At 41.7% G+C, this 17244-nt stretch overlaps 1 long non-coding RNA gene across 1 annotated transcript in view; it reads right to left on the bottom strand.

Moving 5' to 3' along the window:
* The window catches only part of LOC142072968 (uncharacterized), a 35255-nt gene that overhangs the window by 12019 nt on the left and 5992 nt on the right, over nucleotides 1-17244 (bottom strand). The window contains exon 2 of the long non-coding RNA XR_012669600.1: nucleotides 2486-2546. This is a non-coding gene — a long non-coding RNA (uncharacterized LOC142072968). The remainder of the gene's footprint in view (nucleotides 1-2485; nucleotides 2547-17244) is intronic.

The following is a 17244-nucleotide window of genomic DNA, read 5'->3' as shown; positions in this document are numbered from 1 at the left end:
CCACCAAGCATGTTAAACAAAGAACAGGGAAAGAGCCCACTTGGAGATATCTTCCCCCAAAATATCCCCCCAAGCCCTACACCCCCTTTCCTGGGGAAGGCTTGATAAAAATCCTCACCAATTTGTACAAGTGAACACAGACCCAAACCCTTTGATATTAAGAACAATGAAAAAACAATCAGGTTCTTAAAAGAAGAATTTTAATTAAAGAAAAGTTAAAAGAATCACCTCTGTAAAATCAGGATGGTAAATACCTTACACGGTAATCAGATTCAAAACATAGAGAATCCTTCTAGGCAAAACCTTAAGTTACAAAAAGACACAAAAACAGGAATATACATTCCATTCAGCACAGCTTATTTACCAGCCATTTAAACAAAAGGAAATCTAGCACATTTCTAGCTAGATTACTTACTAACAAGTTCTAATACTCCATTCCTGATCTGTTCCCGGCAAAAGCATCACACAGACAGACAGACCCTTTGTTCCTGCCCCCCTTCCAGCTTTGAAAGTATCTTGTCTCCTCATTGGTGATTTTGGTCAGATGCCAGCGAGGGCATCCTAGCTTCTTAGCTCTTTACAGGTGAAAGGGTTTTGCCTCTGGCCAGGAGGGATTTTATAGCACTGTGGACAGAAAGGTGGTTACCCTTCCCTTATATTTATGACAGCCCCATAATAAAGTAAACCAAAGATGCCTTTCTGGAATATGCTGGGAAGTGATAACCCATGTACTAGTCTTGCCACGGTTTAATTTTTTGGGGGGTACCCCCCATCCACTTAGCCCCACTTTGGTGTATTATCCCAGGAAACAAAACTGACACCTGGAGGTTGCAGCTTTAGAAACATGCACCTCACTGCTTTAATTTGTTCCCCACAATGCATCAAGGATGACTGACTTCTGAAAGGACAGAGTATCAGTTTCCAAATCCAGTTTAAAAAAAAAAAGGTTCCCTGGTTTTCAGAACTCTTCAAAACCTTCCTCCACCCAATCAATTTCCTACCAAGCTCATTCCCTCTGCCTTTAAATATCCATTTTACTTGTCTAGCCTCCTATCCATCTCCTTCATCTCTGTTCTACCAAGTACCTTTCCTCCCATGACTATCATACTTTCCCCCAGTCTCCATCCCTCTTCGCTGACCTTCTGTTTAACCTTTTCCTGCCTGATCATATTGCTTTCTCTCTTTCTTCTCCCTACCAGCTCAATGACTCTTCCTACCGTTCCTCCCTTTTGGTTGCATTCTTCCTTGCAGCCCAGCCATTCACTCCACCCCATTTCCCAATCCATCACCCTCTACCACTCCCTTCCTTCACCCTGAGAGAGTGTGGAGATTATTTTGGGGGGGGGGGGCAGGTTGGGGAGTTAGTGGGGATGGAGGAAAGGGACTGAGCCTAATAGTTTTTTTCAATCCTTGATGTTGGGTTATGAGGCAGGACAAAACTAACGTGGACATCTGTCCACCAGGAGTACCCGTGTGAGGAGTACCAAGTAATATAACACAGAGAACAGGGAAATGATTTCTAGTCTTATAGAGCTGAACTGGAATTGTCCTAAGGATACAGGGCTCAAAGGCTCTGTATCTCACTATCTACTGTCTGAGAAGTCTGTTAAAATCTAATCATGCCCAGATGCTACCCACCCCAAAGCATTTTTCCCATACTGACAATGTAAAAGGTTGTTTAGCAAGATATAGTCCTGAGCAAAGTCTCTCTCCTAGTGATCCTCTCCACTCCTGATTTTGTTTAACTGTTCTACAGCAGTAAGGAAGCCTTTGCAACACTGCACATCTAATGACAAGTAAGAAATAGCACTGGGTAGGGGGAAAGCAGACTGGTGATAAATATGCAGGGGCAACAACACCTGTCCCTTTGGCAGACAGACAATTTGCTATCTCCGGTTCAATCTCCTGCCAGGTTTCCTGTTGTCATCATCCCAGTTGACAATTTCTTAGGAGCACTGCTTTACCTGAGTTCACACCCCTCTTGAGTACAGGATCAAGGAGGCCATATGTATCGTATCTTTAAATACAGCCTTTCCATAAACCATCTGTAGGGAAAATGTTGCTTGGACAATCTGATTATTTGGTTTTGATAGTTTAAAAGTTTATCTCATGTTCTCTAATTGATTTCTTTTCCCTTGAGTTTGTTAACTTTTTACTGAATTTCCTTCACTCTTATTTTATGGCAGAACTTAATTTTATTTCTTTCAACTCTTCCTACATTCATCCGACATGTCTCTGTTTTTGTCCATCTTATTTCACTTTCAAAGGCTAAGTGGTCTACTCCTTTATAGTTGTTAAACTGGATATAGATTTTATACATAAAATTAGATTATTATAGAAAGTTAGATTATATATAGATTAGCAGTAGAATAAGATTATAATTTAATACAATTTTTATAGATTAGTTAATTAAAGGAGGCCTCTGTCAAGGTCAGTCTAATTAAAGAGATGCTGTCAAAGTTATTAGGCCAAAAAATTGTCCTACCTTGAGTGGCTCCATCTGGAATGTATTTACCCTCTGGAGTCCCACAGAGAGCTTTTTTTTCCTATTAAACAAATGTTCCTTGTTAAATGAAAAACAAACAAGACATGCATCCTCCTGTCACACAACAAACACAACAGCCCAGTGCTGTATGCTGCCCTAGATCTTGTCATAAAAGCAATATCAAGAAGTGGCAAGCCTCAAGAGAAACCAGGTGACGCTTTTGAACACAAGGACTGAAAACAAGGTGGAATTTTATGTTGCGAGGAGATATACATGTGTATGAATAAAATTACATATATTTCTTGTCAGTCCTAAGAAATGGGAAATGTCAGTTCTTGGTTTCCATGCACACGTTTCATAGTGCCTGTTTTTATTTGTGACTGGACTGGGGTGTTTTATGTGTTTTCCCTAGGGGTTTCCCTGACATTCCTGTACTCAAATGGTTTCTATAAATCAGCCTATTTTGCCCATGGCAACGGAAAACCCCAACAAGCTGCAACTGTATATTGCACTCTGCAATGTTCTCCACACTGATGCACTCAGAGCTGCAGAGGAGACCTGCAAGTGACCTTAGGGGGCACTTAAACATTAAAGCACTTTTACCCTGGAAAAAATGACCATATAAAAAGGGCATCATTTTACAAAGAAGATCTTTTTCAGGTGTGTTAGATTCAGAACTGTTTATGTTGGAGACACAAGTTGTTTATCGCTTTGTTCTCCTGAAAGCACTGTCGAGCTAATACAGTTTTGATGGAGAAAGCCAGACACTTTTTCTTCTTAGGCATCATCATTCTTCAAATGAATTACCTACTAAGTTCCAATGAGTTACGCCAGTGCAACTCCCTTTGCAAAGAGGTTGCACAGATGGCAATGAAGACTCAATTAGGCTAATAGACCCATTATTTGGGATGACAATGTACAAGATGGAAAGAACCCAGTGTAACTCGGAGTCCAGTGTAAGTTTGCGGAGATAGTGGGCAGGATTTTCAAAGGAGTCAGGTACCCATTGAAATCTGACAGAACTTAGATGCCTAAATGGCTTAAGCTCCTTTGAAGAAGCTAGAATAAACCTCTTTTTACTTTTGCACTGCAAATATTTGATTTAGAATCATAGAGACCCACCCTGACACCGTTTTTAAAAGAGTAGGGCAGAAGCAGAACTTGCATCCTAGATCTTTTTGCACTAGAGAGAAAAGGTTGGGGGGGATATTGTTTGTTTTTGTTGTGGTGGGGCTAGGAATTCTTTAGGCCTACAACCGTAGACCATTAATGTCTTTCTTTAGACTACAGAAAGGCATATCTCACATTCTGGTCACTCCCGACAAATTAATTAAAAATAAAACAGGTCTAAATAAAAGAGGACACATGGAAACCTTGCAAAATATAATCCATAACAGTACTTACAAAAATCATATCACAGGGCTGGGAAAACATACACAGCACCTAAATTTGGGGTCAAGTGGCAAAAGGACAAAGTGGATTAAACCTAATGGAAAGTTGAGATTGAAGCCTTACTTTCTCCACTGGTTTCTGTTAGAACCTGATTTTTATTTTAATGGAAATTGGGTGTTTTGACAAAATGCAATTTTTCATGAAAAGTGTCTGCATTGAGTGGAAAATTTCAAATTTTCACTGAAAAATCAAACGCATAAAAAGCAAAATATTTGGGGTGAAAATGGAAATGCTTCAGTGTCGATATTCCACTGTGATGCCTCATGGGAGTTGCACTTTGGTTTCTTTATTTCCCCATTTTCCTTTATGGGCTGAGCTCCTGCACTTGTCAGTATCTCCCATAATGCAACCAACTTCCCCTTTCCATGAGGGGAATTCATGGTGCCTCATGGGAGATGCAGTGGGAATCAGACTCATAGATGAGAATGGGAGCATAGGGCACCTGAACTACAACTCCCACAAGGCACCAATGGCAATATTTTCAATATTTTAATTTCTGACCTAAATATGTTAGTTTTAAATTTTGCACTGGAGTTGAAATTTTTCACAGGAACAAAAGCCTATTTTCTTCCTAGCTCTGGTTACACGGCTATACGCTGTAGTAGTAAGCTGCCAAGATAGGTTTCCCAGATGATTTTACTTACATATAAGTAGAATATCACAATGATGGAAAAAGTACAGGAGCCCCAGTAATAACAAAAGAAGGACAGGAGACACTTGATACGGTTTTAATCGGGCTGCAACCTTATCATTAGAAGTCTGGGATTACCCGGCATATATAAGTGTACAGTGCAGTTAACCCTATGTTCATTCAATAATTACCGGGGGGCTTTCTCCTGCCCCCTTCTTTTTCCATCCAGGTCCTCCAGGCAACCCATAGCTGGGCCCTTACCATCCACCCTCCTCTTAGGAGGCTTAAGGTGGGCTATAAGAAAGGGTGGCTGGCTACCTATTGTACCATTCACAGGAGCCCCAATCACCTCCACCACACACACACACCGTTCTGTTCCTTTAACCAACACCTCATTTTTAAGTCCTTTACCAAGCCATATATTCTGTCACTGAATACCTTCCCTCTCTAGTTATCATGCTATCTACCACTCTTTAACTGCTAGGTAAGGATCGATTCTCTAAACATAACTCTACCTTCAAGGAACGGTGATATTCATCTCTTAACTTCTTAATATTGTAAGTTGAAAATTAATTACTTTATTGTCTTCATATATTGGTTCTGCACGATTTGTAATAATTATACTGACCTCTGGATCAGGCATTTCCTGGCAGTTCATGATTGTCTAACACAGAGGTGGGCAAACTACGGCCCGCGGGACACATCCAGCCCGTGGGACCATCCTGCCCAGCCCCTGAGCTCCTGGCTCGGGAGGCTAGCCCCCGGCTCCTTCCCTGCAGACTTACTTCACTGTACCGCCGGCGCAATGCTCTGGGCGGTGTGGCTGCAGAGCCCAGCCTGACCCGGTGCTCTGTGCTGCGTGGCACGGCTGCCTGTCCTGGTGCAGCCTCGCTGCCAGCCACCAGTATTCCAGGCAGCACGGTAAGGGGGCAGGGAGGGGGGTTGGAGAGAGGGCAGGGGGAGTTTGGGCGGTGGTCAGGGGCCAAGGGTATGGATAGGGGTCGGGGCGGTCAGACGGTGGGGAATAGGGGGGTTGAATGGGGGCACGGGTTCCGGGGAGGCAGTCAGGAAGGAGAGGGGGGGTTGGATGGGGCGGTGGGGGGCAGTCAGGGGCAGGGGTTCTGGGGGCGGTCAGCGGACAGGGGTCCTGGGGGGGCAGTTAGGAAGGAGAGGGGGGTTGGATGGGGCGGTGGTGGGCAGTTGGGGAGGGGAACAGTTAGGTCTGGTGGTCCGAGGACAGTCAGGGAGAAGGGGTGGTTGGATGGGGCAGGAGTCCCAGGGCGGCAGTCAGGAAGGAGAGGTGGGTGCTGGATGAGGAGGCGGGGGGCAGTTAGGGGTGGGGGGGTCCAGGGGACCAAGAGAAGTGGGGGTGGATGGGACAGGGGTCCCCGGGGGACCATCAGGGAACAGGGGAGTTGCATGGGGCAGGAGTCCCGGGGGGCTGTCAGGGGGCGACAAGCAGGGGGGGTTGGAGAGGGGGCGAGGGCCGAGCCTTGCCTGGCTGTTTGAGAAGGCACAGCCTCCCCTAACTGGCCCTCCATACCATTTCAGAAACCCAATGCAGCCCTCAGGCCAAAAAGTTTGCCTGCCCGTGGTCTAACAGCTAGGAAATGCCCTCACTTTTGTCCATTATTGCTTATAAACAATAAATAGAATTCATAATAAGGTATATGGCATGCATGGGGAGGAGAACAGAAAAGAAGACAAGAAATGGGAATAGAAGAAAATTAGGTGTGGAAAGATTGAGGTTCTCAGATCATATAAACTTAAAAAAATGGTTTAATATAAAAATCTCATATTACATGTGTTTCCATTCAAATGAAATATCAGTAAATTAAGTTTAATGCTAAAATTAGCAGTAGAGGAGACTTTGGAAGGCAGGTGTGGATCTGTTTAATGAGGTAATAAAAGTGAAAATATGATCAGAAAAAAATCTTCAGAATTTTAGTAAGAAGCTGGGAAATGAAAGTAGTACAGAGGTTGTTAACGTTTGCATAGAAAAATGACTTGAATACCTTTATCTCTTTAATAGTAGAAAGGAAAATGAAAGAAATGAATACAGAAGCTACCAGATGGCAAAACTAAAAATAGATTTTTATGACAGATTAATTTAACCATGGGAATGATACAAGCCTTGTCAGCAGGTTCTGACAGGCACGGATCAAGTTGGATTGGAGCACTCAATGCGTGATATCTTATAACAGGTTGATGAGACAAAGGATAAAGAGAAGCTGGAGACAGAAAACAGGATAGCTTCATACAGAGTCAAAAACCCCCCCAGGCTTTAAGGGCTTGCAAATGATGAAAACCCTGAGAATATTTAGGATGAGTATGACAAAATGTCATTGAATCCAAGCGGTGATGGATACGGCTATTACCCTAACTCGTTCAGACAGGAGTAAAAGCTTGGTGATGCTATGCAATGCTAGTGAAGTAAGAACCATGAAAATAGACGAGAGTTGTGTGGGACTTTGTGAAAAATTATGACAGGAAATATTAATGATCATTTAAGACACTGAAGGGATCATTAAAAAACAATCTTCTAAACAGATGTCAGATTGTTTTCCCATGAAATGGAAAGAAGTTTTTAAGGCTAGAAATAACTGAACAGCGTTATTAAACTTCCCTTTTCATCAAACAAAAGAATATTAAAAATCCCTTCCCACCCACTAACATAAACTACTTCGCATGCAGCCACACCAAACCCCTAATTAACCCTATGTTCCCTCCTCCTTCCTCTTCCAACCTCACTGCCCACACTTACACCAGGGAAAAAAGCCTGGTAGAACAGAAAAGAAAAAGGATACCAGCATATCATAAACTGCCATATAACCTGTTGACAGATTTGAAACAGAAAACAGGGACATCTACTGTGCCATCTGTCATACCTGGAGATATCTGGCATGTAGTTAGGGTAATGTCAGGTGGGAAAACTACAGGAGACATTCTAAGGTCATAGATACGGAGAAAACAGCAATGCTCTGTAGTATTAAGCTGCCAAGATAGGTTTCCCAGATGATTTTACTTATATATAAGTAGAATACCAGAATGATGGGGAAAGTACAGGAGAACCAGTAATAACAATAACAAACAAATCCACTGAGAGCTGTAAAGAACTGTAGATAGGATGAGTGAAAATTGTTAACCAAGTCTTTGGTGTGAGCTTGCAGTGCTGATCCTCTAGCTTGATTGGCACAGCTCCCAGCGGAGAGGTGGTGAACTCCTGCAGTGGGAATTAAGGGTGCCAGGAGGCACTCAGGCCCTGATCCAACAAAGCACATGCATGAATTTTAAGCACATTAGAAGTCTATGGGAATTCCCAAGTGCTGAAGTGTTCTGTTGGATCAGTGCCTCAGTATCTGGTAATCAATGACAGGTATTTAGAACTTAACGTGATGAGTATAATTTCTATGTGGAAATATTTGATATCAGGTGTTAAATCAGGAAGAAGTCAGTGGTGCTATACTAAATTACACCAACTGAGGATAGGGGTCAAAGATCCTCCTATGTATTTACTAATGCAGATATAGAGAAAAATAGCAAGGTGGAAAATAAGAGTGACTTTGTGCTGGATTTGAAATACACAACATACCCATTGGACTTATCAATGGGTATGTTTAGCACCAAGAGATGGAGCTACTATCCTTACTTATCACTCCCAGGTGTACCACCTCCAAAAGTTGCTGCTGCCTGGAAAAAATGGCACTGCAAAGGTTTGTTTGGCCAACGTTTTCAAACCTGGGTGCCTATTTAGGGTCCTAAATTGATAGGTTAGTAACTAAATAAGTGGTAAAAAGAAAAGGAGTACTTGTGGCACCTTAGAGACTAACCAATTTATTTGAGCATGAGCTTTCGTGAGCTACAGCTCACTTCATCGAGAGCTGTAGCTCACGAAAGCTCATGCTCAAATAAATTGGTTAGTCTCTAAGGTGCCACAAGTACTACTTTTCTTTTTGTGAATACAGACTAACACAGCTGTTACTCTGAAACCTAAATAAGTGGTGTTTATTTTCAGATTTGGATCCCTGTTGGCCTCAGTGGGTTGGCTTCCAGCAGGCCTGGGATTAATGAAGGAGGAAATATGGCTCAGAGCCACTTTCCTCTCTCACATGGTGCCAAATATGAGCTTAGTGCAGCTAATTCAGCGTGTATGCATTCTGTTCCTCTCAGTTGGGGACCAGGAGATAAGCCAGAACCCCTATGACTGACCTGCTCTCCAAAGATCCACCAGCGAGTGTTTTGTTGATGATCCTGGTCCACGGACCACAATTTGGGAACCTTTGTGTGACAGTGTGTGAATTATCATCCTGTATCATGACTAAATGGGAAGATAAAGATTTAACATTGGAGAGAAAAATAATTCTCATGGGCAGGGTTTGTGACATGAAACAAATGAACAGAAAACATGAAGACTTGATTATGCTTAGTGTATGTTATTGACTCATTCCATTCTCTTGTCACTGTGTCTCGGGATGCAATGAATGCCTGTAACAAGAGTTGATGGGAATATCTATTTTATAGATTGAAACTGATCATTTTGACCCAGAAACAATTAAGAAGATAAGACCAGTGGTGAGCTGGAGCTGGTTCGCACCGGTTCACGTGAACCGGTTGTTAAATTTTGAAGCCGGTTTAGAACCGGTTGTTAAAGGGGTGGGCAAACTCCGGCCTGCAGGCCACATCCGGGCCTAAGGACCATCCTGTCCGGCCCGCCTGAGTGCCCCTGGCTGAAAATCCCTTTTTAATTTTTACTCACCTGGTGGTGCTCTGGGTCTTCGGCAGGTCCTTCACTCGCTCCGGATCTTCGGTGGCAGGTCCTTCAGTGCCGCCGAAGACCCGGAGCGACTGAAGGAACCGGTTCTTCAGATTTTGGCAACTCATCACTGGATAAGACTGCTATAGTCAAGAAGAGGTCTAGAGAAGGGTGCCAACTATTATAATAGCCAGAGAGTCTCTTACAAAAGCAAAAGGAAACCATTAGGGAATTCCTGGTGTTGCACTGGTCAGAGTAGAACAAATGGCATTTTCTAAGCAAGTGATAACCTTCTAAGTAAATAACTAGATTATTCTGTAAATAGACTATCAATGGAATCCTTTCCTTGAATCCGCAAACTCACTTCCTTGTATTCTGCTTGGATACAGTTATCCAAGCTCTAGAGATCACACTTTTGCAATTCAGTCCTCCTGAGTTACACCAATTAAAATGACTAACCCAATAGTAAGGTATTGTAAGGATGTTTTGGTAAGAGCACATAAACTAGTCAATCTTTTACTGGAATTAATCCATTAATCTTCCATCTGGAGCAATGGCAAAATGAAAATTGAGGTTGGCCCCTTTTGTTGGGAGGAATGGAAATTGGCAGGGCTTGTTTCTTTTGCAGTTTTATATCTGGAGGACTTAAGCGACCTCTGATCTTTCCAAAATGTTTCTAACTCAAGAAGCAATCAATATGTGAGATTTCATGCAGTAACAAGTTATTTGCATTCCTGCTTGCCTAAATTGCCTGAGTCCTCTCCTTTTTCTTTCTTGCACCATCCTCTTCTCTAAATTCTATGTGATATTATTTGGACTCTTATCCAACTTGTACATTTCAATAACATTAAGAGGGATGAGAAAGTAAGTTAAATATATATGTTTTGCTTACAGACAAGGGTAAATTAATTGGACTGTATATCAAAATATGCTGGTGAGGCTAAAGAGAAATGACAATTTAAAATCCTACAATGAATTTACTGGATTCCTGAGCACTTTTTCAAATGTGGTCTAGTGGACAAAGATGTGTGCTGACAGTGGGGAAATCCAGGTAATAATTTGACACAATATTTGACACTATTAGAAGTTGTTCAAAGTGCTGGGTGAAATTCTGGCCCTATTGAAGTCAATTTCACCCTAAATATTAATGTTACAAGTAGCACCCAGAGGCCTCAATAAAGATAAGAGCTATATTCTACAAAGGACAAAAACGTGGTCCCTGCCATTCTAAATGTTGAAGGAATAGTATGCCATCATAAATTACTAGATGAGTCAGAACTATATTTGCTATAAGAGTTTTCAGTGTATGTCAATGATTTTTAGTGGAGAGACATTTATTCAGTATAAAGGTACTGTAGATCCAGGTAATGTAATATATACTTCTCTCCTACCATATTGATGCCACCAAAAATGCTGTGGCCGATCAGTTACAAATCCAGGAAGAAATATTTAGCAGCCTATATGATAAAGATGAGCAAATTATTTCAGATAAAAATAAGAACTTACCCAAAGCTTCATCTTTTCCTTGAGCAAAAAACATAATGAGGGCCAGAAACCAAACCTTTGCTTTCCATGGTTCGATAATGTTTAGCTCTCTTGTTCTGCATGCCTCTGTCTTTTTAAAAAAAATTATTAATTATTATTATTCTGATTCGGATTGAAAGATCAAATGGAAAAAAAGGAGAACCTTAGCATTTCTGACCTGACTGGAAACAGTGAGTACAAGAAATGCAGCAAGAAAGCCAGTTGTTACAAGATTTGCAAATCAAGTGATTTAGATCAGATTCATGTAAGCCTCCAAACTTCTGGGTGCTTATCTAAAGTGAAGCTCTGAAAACTTTCACTCATCACTACTAAACTGGTTTATAGGTCTGGATATTAGAGAAGCTCTCTCCACATTCACAAGGCTAAGTTATTTTATTTCACAGGTCTTACCTGCAAAAAAGCACTAAAATACCTTCCATAACATAGGACCAATCAGAATAGATCAAACTATTGAGCAAATATAAGGTAAATAGTGTTTAATTTGTTTTCCATGTATTTTTCAATGTTTACTTTCCCTTAACAGTCCCCTCATTTCCATCTGGAAGGCTAGAAAGGCAGTTGGCTTCCCAGCAGACACCAACTCTACAATTAACTACCTGGCAGGCAACAAACACTTCTCCTGTTCCTGGAGACTGTGTGTGCCTCAGTGGACAGCATGGTGCATTTACCTATATGCACAGGGAAGCTGACTACAACTGTTGGCCCTTGGTTGGTAGCACAAAGGGTTTAATTGGTTTTGCAACAGTGATGATCCTGTATATGATTAGGCATTAGAAAACACATGGATAATTCTTAAGTGGCAGTTACAGTAATAAATCCAGAATGCAGCCAATATTGCATGGAATATGTTTGGTATTTCTTTGGGGAAAGCTGCCCTAGTTTTATTTGGATGGCACAACACCAACTGGTTACCCGTTTATTTTGAGCACTAACTTTTATCAAGATTTAAAATGTAGCCATTTGAGTATGAAGCACAAGCAACTTGCTTCAATTGTCTTTACGGTGGAATGTCCAGCATAGCCTATAATTTCTGAAAAAAGAAAAGGAGGACTTGTGGCACCTTAGAGACGAACCAATTTATTTGAGCATAAGCTTTCATGACCTACAGCTCACTTCATCGGATGCATGCAGTGGAAAATACAGTAGGGCGATTTTATATACACAGAGAACATGAAACAATGGGTGTTATCATACACACTGTAACGAGAGTGATCAGGTAAGGTAAGCTATTACCAGCAGGAGAGGAAAAAAACCCCAACCTTTTGTAGGGATAATCAAGGTGGACCATTTCCAGCAGTTGACAAGAATGTGTGAGGAACAGTGGGGTGGGGGGGAATAAACATGGGGAAATAGTTTTACTTTGTGTAATGACACATCCACTCCCAGTCTTTATTCAAGCCTAATTTAATGGTGTCCAGTTTGCAAATTAATTCCAATTCAGCAGTCTCTCACTGGAGTCTGTTTTTGAAGTTTTTTTGTTGTAATAGTGCGACTTTTAGGTCTGTAATCGAGTGACCAGAGAGATTGAAGTGTTCTCCGACTGGTTTTTGAATGTTATAATTCTTGATGTCTGATTTGTGTCCATTTATTCTTTTACATAGAGACTGTCCGGTTTGGCCAATGTACATGGCAGAGGGGCATTGCTGGCACATGATGGCATATATCACATTGGTAGATGTGCAGGTGAACGAGCCTCTGATAGTGTGGCTGATGTGATTAGGCCCTATGATGGTGTCCCCGAATAGATATGCGGGCTCCTGGGTTATTGTTTTTGTTGTGTGGTATGGGGTTGCTGGTGAGTATTTGCTTCCTTGCTTACAGACAGCCCCCCCCCCCAACCTGAATCAAATACTCACCAGCAACCACACACCACACAACAAAAATTAATGAATTAGAAAGCACTATGAACCTTGGCTACTCCCAAAGCTTTGCTGACATTCAAAGCTCCTGTTCAGCTTTTCTTAGTTTCCCTTACTTCTCTGAGAATCAGCAGAGCATGATCTGTAGATCCTCTCTAGCTCTGATGCTGGCTTGCCTGCAGATTAGAGAAGAAAAATGTGTTAATATTCTGTGTGGTGAAGCTAAATCACTGGGATGATATCAAGACTAGCAGTAAGTTGGAATTCATTGCTAACATATGCAATATGTTTTTTAAATTGGGGTCCCTCCATATAAAATGTCCCAAAGCACATAAAACAAAAGGTAGAACTTCAGATTACTTTACAGAGCTGGGAATTTTTAGTCTAACATTTCTCATCCCATTCAACTTTGTCCTCTATCTTCTCATTCTTCTTTCACTTCCTTCCTGTAGTATATAGGAATGGTATGTGTGCCCTATAGTTGCACTAAATGTGTTCTATTTTTTAGAAGGCACCTGAACCAAGTCAGAGCAATCAGATGTGTACAGCTAGGCCTGGCGTGTTTGTGTATATTTAGTAAACACTGTTGTTTGGAATCCAGTGGTGCCCCTTTAGTTTTTTCATACTGCTTTATCTATATCTCTATATAAAGAACAAAAGACCCAATACTTTCACCTACCCTTTCAGGTACATTTTCCTCATAGGTTTCCTTTTGTCCTCATCTCACTTGGACACTGCAGCCAGTGTTGTTTTGTAGCTCATCTGTAAACCACACTGTAGTGGGATCTGCAAGGTGGTGTTAACTGAATGTTCAACTTGGGATTTTCAAAAGTGTCAAATAGAGGTAGGAATCCCACTCCCCAAAATCAATGGGAGTCAGGGGCCTAGCTACCTTAGGACTCTGAAAATCCCAGGCCCAGTTTATACTGTATCTTCATTTGCTAGACACATACAATAATACTTCATATTTCAATATATTATATATATGCCAGGGAAAATGCAACATTTTACAAACTATTTCTAGCTTCACCTTTACTTGTGAGGTACAAAAGTATTGTTATCCTCATTTTATAGGTATAGAAACGTAGACATCTGCGCACTTTTGAAAATCCCAATAGGTGCTTATCTACATCTTTAGGCACCTAAATACCATTTAAAAATCTTGTCCTTAAGGTATATCTACACTGCAATAAACACCCATAGCACTGAGTCTCAGTCTTTCTTTAAGGAATCCCAAAAGGGAGTGATGGGCAGCATAGCCCATCCTCTCATTATTTTTTCACCAATAGGCCTAATTTCAGACACACCAATTTTGGTTAATTGATTTCCAGTCTCATGCTATTCTTGTTTACCAAGCTTAATCTAAACACAGTGAGACTTTTTGGTTGGACTAATTTAGTCTTTTTTTTTTTTGGTACTTTTTCGCATCAACGTTTGTTGTAATGTTATTGTGATATCTTACAAACTTACATTCACTTTTTACAGTTAACCTCACAATTAGGATAAATTTGTAGGCCCAATTATGACAACACTGCCTTGGTTCTGATGGTTTTTGAACAGCTGACTTCTCCTTCCCCTAGACCATTAGTTCCCAAACTGGAGGGGGTGCACCCCCCTAGGGGGGCATGAAGAAATTCCAAGGGGGGCACGAGGCTGCCCGGCCCTTGACCTCCCGGTCAGGAAGGCTAGCCCCGGCCCCTCCCCTCCTGTCCACCCTCCTCTGTAGTTATGCCACCACGCGGACAGCATGGCTTGCGCCTGCCCACCTCCCAGGCTTTCCAATAAGCCAGTCCTGCCGCTCTGAGCAGCATGGTAAGGGGGTGGGGAGCAGGAGGACGAGGGGGTTGAATAAGGGGCAGGAGGTCCTGGGGGGGCAGTCAGGGGACAGGGAGCGGTTGGATGGGGCAGAGATTCTGGGGGTCGGTCAGGAGACAGGGAGCAGGGGGGGTTGAATGGGGGGGTCCCAGAGGGGGCAGGGGGTCCTGGGAGGGGGCAGTCAAGGGAAAAAGAGCAGGGGGGGTTGGATAGGGAGTGAGGTCCCAGGGGGGCGGTTAGGGGTGGGGGTCCCGGGATGGGGCACTCAGGGGACAAGGATCAAGAGAGGTTGGATGATGGTAAAGGAGAGGTGGGGGACGAGAATTAAAAAGGGGGCGTGATGCCGAAAAGTTTGGGAACCACTGCCCTAGACTCTGAGGATGGCATCAAATACACCATCCAAGAAATGTTCTACTGCTTCCCACCCCTGTCATCCAACAGCTGCAGTCTCCAGTTGACCGTGTTGCTTGTCTACCACTGTGGAGGCCCATGTACACCAGAATTCCTTGCTCAGTAATAACTCTCCAAGATTAACCTGGTTTCAGATTTTGTTAAGAGTTTCACTCCATCCTATTGCTAGTCCTACTTTCTTGGCCACATTACAACATGAGTAATTAGTCTGTTTACATTTCCCACCAGTTTCTACTGGAGATGTTGTTCTTCACTTTTCATTACAAGAGCACTGTGTTGTGCTGCTGTTGCATTTTCAATGGGTGGCTGCATTTCAACAGCAGGCAAAGTTCTGCACAGAGTCCATGAAGCTCCTATTCCTGCTTCCTTTGGGATAAAAGGTGCTAAATAAAAGTAAGGGACTATAATCCTTTTCATGTAGTGCCTCAGCTACATGGAAAAACTCAGCCTAAGTAGTGCATCCTTACTTTAGCTTTCAGGGTTCTGAATGATAACAAAATGGACACCAAACTGAAAACAGAACAAGTGTGGTGATGGGAATAAATAGGATATTAATCATTCTGTTTTCAGAAAAACAGGTTTGGTACATCTGATGCCAAAAGTGTCAAGCAGGAACATCTGTTAGCTATCTGTCCTTTTTATTGAGCATTTAAAGAAATTAGTCCTGGCAGTCTGTGCATGCAGTCATAATGTGTGAACATCCAGTACATGGAATTGTAGGGTGTCATATTGTCTGTTAGTATAAATTGGTAAATTAATTTACTTCAGTTTAAACTACACCACTTTACATCAGCTGAGGATCTCACCCTAGGTTACAAAGATGCCCAATTCAAATTCAGTGTGCAATTTCCGCTGTCATCTGTAGTCTCTATCTTCAAATTCCCAGATTTCTAGGAAATGAACTCCTTAGCTATTAAAAATGTGGGTTTTCTCTCTCACTATTCACTACAATTGTAAACTCTGATTTATGATGTATAAAAGCTGCTTGTGAAAAATCATCTCCAAGATAAAATTCCCTAACGGTTTTACAGTATACCTTGAAGACAATGCTTTCTGAACAGATTAGGCCATAAATTGATCACTGAGGAAGTAAAGTGGAAGAAAACCACTGAGGTCCATTTTGAGTCTGTCTTGGTTTCGCTGGGCTGGAATTGCTGTGATGTGTCAATTTCAGAAGGGTCAGTAGTGGTTTGGAATAGCATCTTACATGTCTGATACTGTATCACGAGTCACTGGATTTAGCACATACTGCACCAGAAATATCAGAATAGAAAATTAACTACAGTAAGTTGGAAACTTTATGAGGGAATCTATGGCTTTGAGACAGTCGACTGAGTTACATAAGAGCATAACATAAGAATGGGCATACTGGGTCAGACCAATGGTCCATTCAGCCCAGTATCCTGTTTACCGACAGTGGCCAATGCCAGGTGCCCCAGAGGGAGTGAACTTAACAGGTAGTGATCTAGTGATCTCTCTCCTGCCATCCATCTCCACCCTCTGACAAACAGAGGCTAGGGACACCATTCCTTACCATCCTGGCTAATAGCCATTAATGGACTTCACCTCCGTGAATTTATCCAGTTCTCTTTTAAACCCTGTTATAGTCCTAGCCTTCACAACAGAGCTTCCTGCAACAGTGCTAACAGTTCTTCTAGAATAGGTAGATTAACATGACTCTCTGTTTAGAACAGCACTGAACAACTTCTTCCTCTTCAAAACTCTCACTGTCAATAGAATATTCAGCCACTTTACATTGAGGACCACTTCTAACTCACTGGTTTCAGACTGAATCAGCTGATTAGCTGCCCCTTGGTAGGCAGGGTCTGTGTGAGGGCAGAGCACTTTTAGGAACTGTTTCAATGTAATATCAAAAATGATTTTTTCTATTAAGTCCATTTGGTTTTTGAAAAAAAAATCCACACCACCTAGAACAGAAGCTGAAGTGAATAAACTGTCAGTTTTGGAACTGTAACTCCAGTTAGTGATCTTAACTGTTAGGATACATTCCTGCATACCAAGAAAATAGAGACTTTTTTTGCTTACTTATTAACCTAAATTTGGGATATTGCACATTATGTACTATATGTATGTTATAACTTTTAAACCAAACTTTGTACTTTTGCTTGAAGAAACATTCTTGTTTAGGTAAGTACTTGGTAAGGTACTTATTATGATATAATCATACTGCTTCCCAAGGTATTTACTGTACAGCGGATGTGATATTACATTACTTGTATGTTATTGAATATTTCTAAATAAAAAAGTAATATAACTTTGATGCTCTTTTCTA

The sequence above is a fragment of the Caretta caretta genome, chromosome 8 (genome assembly GCF_965140235.1).
Source record: "Caretta caretta isolate rCarCar2 chromosome 8, rCarCar1.hap1, whole genome shotgun sequence".
In the NCBI taxonomy this organism is placed as follows: Eukaryota; Metazoa; Chordata; order Testudines; family Cheloniidae; genus Caretta; species Caretta caretta.
Note: the sequence above shows the minus strand (reverse complement) of the source record. Positions and strands in the feature narration are given on the sequence as shown.